Source organism: Marmota monax, unplaced genomic scaffold, assembly GCF_021218885.2.
Source record: "Marmota monax isolate L192 unplaced genomic scaffold, Marmota_monax_Labrador192_F-V1.1 WCK01_AAM20220418_F8-fsc00012, whole genome shotgun sequence".
NCBI lineage: Eukaryota > Metazoa > Chordata > Mammalia > Rodentia > Sciuridae > Marmota > Marmota monax.
The window spans coordinates 22,011,124-22,016,375 of NW_026695227.1; positions in this window are offsets into that span (position 1 = coordinate 22,011,124).

Consider the following 5,252-nt stretch of genomic DNA (forward strand, 5'->3'; position numbering starts at 1 on the left):
AAAAGGTATTTTTTGAAATATCATTAATTGCAACTTAAGAGTATATTAAAAAAGAAAGAGAAATGTCTTCTTGTCATAAAGCAGTCTAATAATAAAGATAACATAAAAGATCCTTCTGAATTCCCTTTCCTACTTCAACTTTGAAATACATCTTTCTAAAACTCTCTCTGCATTTACCAGCATATGTATATATGTACACAGTAAAACAGGTTATAAGAGGTGCAAAACACAAATCAAACTGGCTTAAGGCAAAATAGCTGGGGAGAGGGAGGATTTATTGGCTTTTGTTTCTGAAAAGTCTACATTAAGCTGGCTTCAAGTGCGGGTGGATACAGGACTTAAGGATATCAACAAGCCATCATCCGTCATTCCACTCTGCATCTCTCTGCTTAGCTACATTCTCAAATTTCATGTGGTGCCCAAGTGGCTATAGCAAGCTCCAAGCTCTATATCCTTTTGCACTTATGTCTGAGAGGATGGGAAAAGAGCTTCTTTCTCTGAAGCCCTCACAAAATTCTTCTTGTATCTAATTGAATCTTGCAATTTCATGCCCATTCCTGACCTAATTACTGTGACTGGGAGATTACAGTTTGATAAGGATAGGGTTAGAGCCAATCAAAGCCCACATCTTGAGCTTGAGCAGAGGTAAATCATATAGCCAAGATTGTAGATGGTCTTCCCATCAGAAATTTGGTGTACAGTTTTGCCAGTGATGGGCAAATTAATGCTGTCAGTAAAACAGATTTAAGTTGCCACAGGTACCTGGTAAAGAAATATGGCATGAAATCCAAGCAAAGCATTTCAAGGAGGGACTGGCTAAGAGATCAATGTATTGCCCATAGATAGAAAAGACTCAACGCATAAGAAATCATTGAATTTGACCACTAGAAATTCAATGAGTGGTAACTACTGAGATTAGAACAATGTTTTGATGACATCATCTTCAGGAAACCTAGTAATGTCAGAATTCAACTATTGTTCATTTATACTTTCTGTACTTAAACTAGGCATTCGTAGTAATAGAATAAATATCAATAGGTGTAAAAGTAAAGCAGGGCTCTCATGATGTGTAAAAGTGCTTAGGTATTTAATACTTCCCCCTAAGACTTGCCTTCTCTTATGATTTGGATATGTGGTGTCCCCCCAAAACTCCTGTATTAATGCAGGAATATATTGAGGTAAAATTATGCAATTATGAGAGCTATAACCTAATCAGTCATCCTAATTTGAATGGACTTACTGGGTGGTAATTTGGCAGCAGGTGGGCACTACTGGAGGCTACCCTGAGGGGGCATAGATTCCCTGTGGCCCTTTCCCTCTTCCTCTCTCTGCTTTCCAGGCTGCCTTAGCAGACTAGTAGTGCTCCTCTGCCACACCCTTACACCCTTCTGCCAGGATGCTATCTATGCCTCATCTTGGGCCAGGAGCAATGGAGTCAGTCAACCATAGACTGAAACCATAAGCCAAAATAGACTTTTCCTCTTCTAAGTTTGCTTGTCTGGTATCTTGGTCACAAGGGTGAAAAGCTAACACATCTTTCTTTGATTTGCTCTGAGGAGAAAGAAGAAAGATATGGAAGGAGGGAAACAGGAATAAAGGCAAAAGAAGAAAAGATGGTCAATAAACCCCAAAGGAAAATGCTCTGTCTAGATTTGCCACTACAGGAAGGCAAGGAGCAGGAAGCCTAAAATAGATGGGGCGTGGATGACATTTTAAAGCATATTGATCCTGCCCATTAATAACCATGACCCAACCAGGAGTAGAACTTGTGACATATCATCATAAGATCTGCTCCTTTGGATAGGGAGGATTATGATGCATGTTCCCCCATCAGAAAATTATAAGATAGTCATTTCAATCAAGAGCAAATTAAAGGAAGGAGCTGGGACATACCTCAGTGGCAGAATACTCAACTAGTATGTATGAGAACCTGGATTCTATCCCCAGCAACAAAAAAGCAAATTAGTGGGAATAGAGAGTGTAAGCTTCGTTTTCTAAAAGTTTCTCTGAAAATACAATAAGAGAGAGAATAGCTTAAGGAGTTATCAGGATCAAGAGAAAGGGAGGGGGCGGGAGTTAGGCATGACTTGAATTTATTCAAGATGTGGAAGTGAAAAGGATTCAATTCAAGAGCCTGACTGATTCATAGCAAAGTCCCAAAGAAGACAAGGAGGATAAGAGCAAGAGCATAACAGGCAAAGCTAACCTAGCCATAAGGAGGAGGAGAGACACTATTTCCTCTGAGAAAAAGGGTAAGCAGAAAAGAAAAGTAGGAAAGAAGATGATGTTAGCAATAAGAATGGGGAAGGAGTTCTATTAACTGGAGAATAGTAGGTGTTTGGGGCTTAGGGGAGAACCTCCACCTAAGCAGAAAGACTCAAGTTTGAATCTTCACTCTATTACTACCTTGACTGTATTACTTTTAACAATTTATTTATTCTCTGTAAGCTTCAGATTTCCTTAAAAGGGGATGATAATAACGTATCCATATTGTGGTGATTTCAATTCTAACAGAAAAATCCATACTCCAGCCATCATAAACAGTATAACAATGCATTATTGCACAGATATAAATGTCCAACTCTTGGACATCCTCAAAAATGGTATTGTTAGTTATAGGAAAAAAGGTATCAAGAACACAGTTCTATCCTCTTCTGTTCTCAATGTGTTGCTTTTGCCCTCCACTGGCTTCCCCCAAAGTGGCAAGAGGGCTTGGACATTTCTAGGTATCATATGTTTCTGACATATATACAAAAGTATAGAACCTAGTCCCTATCCTCCAATGTAATATATTCCACATATAAAAGACCCCCATGCCCATACAGAAAAATACCTAATAACACAAAGCATCCTGCAACAAATCACTGCTAGAGACAAAATCTCTAGAAGGTTCATCTTTGTTTGCAGAATATCATAAGTCAGATACTAGCTGCAGATGATGAGATATACACAACAACAATAATAACAATAGAGACTTGGATTGCAATTTCAAATCTTCACGTGTACAGGACCCAGTCATCTGAAATGAGATCAGTGGGAAGTATTTGTTTCAAAGTAGAATCACTAATGAAACCAACAACTCACCTTGTTTAATTAAGCAATTGATTTGGCATGAGGTTGATTCTTCAGCCTGTGTCAATCATTGGGCTAGTTCCTGAGAAATACCATTCAAGTGGTTCTTGTAACATGATGAATTCCTGACTAATCACTCTGTTTTAAATAATAAACTGTTTTATTTGGCATTTGCATCCAAATTGTAAGCTCAAGTGTAATAAGAACTCTATCTGAAATGTAAGCATGGTACGATTATGACCTTGCTGTGTCAAAATCAGTGAACTTATCATGTTAAAAGTAAGCGAATTATGCGGCTGAAACAACCGACTTATTTTTATAATTAACTAATGATATTATGTAAATTAATAAATTCTACTTCTTTTCACTTTCAACTTAGGAGAACTAAAAACTTTTAATTGAATAACACCAATTGTGTAACTCAATGTCCATATAAGTTTCATTTCTGATAGAAGTCAATATGTTATGTCTTAAGCATTTACTTTTTGAAAAGAAGTTTATGTGCACTGTCCTCAGTTGTTCTCATTCTCAGTGGGAAGACACTCTTTGCCAATATGTAAAAACAGCTAATCATATAAATCATTATAGCAATTAAGATGGATGCAAAATTCTGGTTGGATTCACAGGAGAAGATGCATAAATTGAATTTCATTTTGTTGTTATTGCTGTTGTTGTTGTTTCCTTTTGACCGAGCCTAGGATCAAACTCAGGGCTTTAAACATGCTAGGCAAGCTGAACTAACCCCCCAGCTCCTGATTGGCTGATATTTAAAAAAAAAATAAGTAAAACGGTATTTTTGTTTTCCAATTCAGACAGTATGAATAACTATTTCAAAAGTATTTATTATTTTACTTGTTTATGAAATATCAATTGATCAAAGCAAGGAGTATATAATTTTAGTTTGATTGGATCTTATACTCTACTTGATATCTGCATTCATCTGACCTATTAGTGATGACTCTGTTTTGTCATCAGTTTGTACAGCCATGGATTATTTATAATGAGGTACAACCTTTGTGTGTTTTATCTCCAAATTAATAAACATCTTACCTGGCAACTATCTGATCGCTCTATTTACCAGTGGTTGGTTCTACATTTTATTCTAAAGAAAAAAGGGTCAAATAACAAAAATTTCACAATACCAGAACATCAAATAGGAATATTTTAAAATTTTTTTAATATAAAATCTTGATAATTCTGAAGCTGAAACCTAAATCAATGTACTTATCAATTAGTGGTCTCTCATCACGGAAAATCACTGTGCAATGTATAGAGAACTGGAAAGAAATGAACTATTTTAGTAGCTTTTCCTGATACCAAAATAAATAAATAAGTAAAAAGGAAGTTTTCAAGTGTGAAAAAGCATTCATCTGTATGCAATACAAAATAAGAAATGTGTTTCTGAGCTGAAAAGCTAAGATAATTTCATCATCTTCTCTAAACTATTGATTTGTATGAGATGTTTGGATGAGTACTGAAAAATTCAGTAAATAAGTTATTATTACTAGCTAATGATGACAGATCTCCATCAGGGTGTGATTTGGTAAAGAAATAAAAATGTAATAGTGCACTGACAAGGAAAGCAAAGTCAATTTCTTCTGTATGATCTTTGTTTTTTAGAATTGCCATGAATCTTCTATGCAGGAACACTAGGGTAATCACATCTATTTCTCATAGACCTACAGGCTAAGTATAGACTCAGCTTTCAATTATCACTGTGATGGATGAGAGATTCACAGTGTGAATAATAGATGGAAAAGCAGTCAGCTAACATATGCAATACTCATAATTTTAAAGCCCTTGTTGACATTAAAACATTATCCTTAGTTTTCCATGATAGTTTAGGTATGTAGCTAAACTGCTTTGTGCCTTTTATTTTTTAAATTCATTTTCTACTGAAATTTTCTTTTTAAAGATATGTTCAAATACAATCTGTGTTTTTTTGCTTTATTTTTGTTTTTCTGAGACTGTGTCTTCCTATGTTGCACTTATTGGTCTTAAACTCCTGGGCACAAGCACTTTTCTGACTTCATCTCCCAAGTAACTGGGACTACAGGTGCACCACTGCACCTGGTTACAACTTTTTTTTTTCCCAACTAGCTAGACATTTATCAATCCTTGTAATCATCTTGTACATTTGGACACTCTGTTTCATGTGTTATCTGAATTGTGAGTCTTGC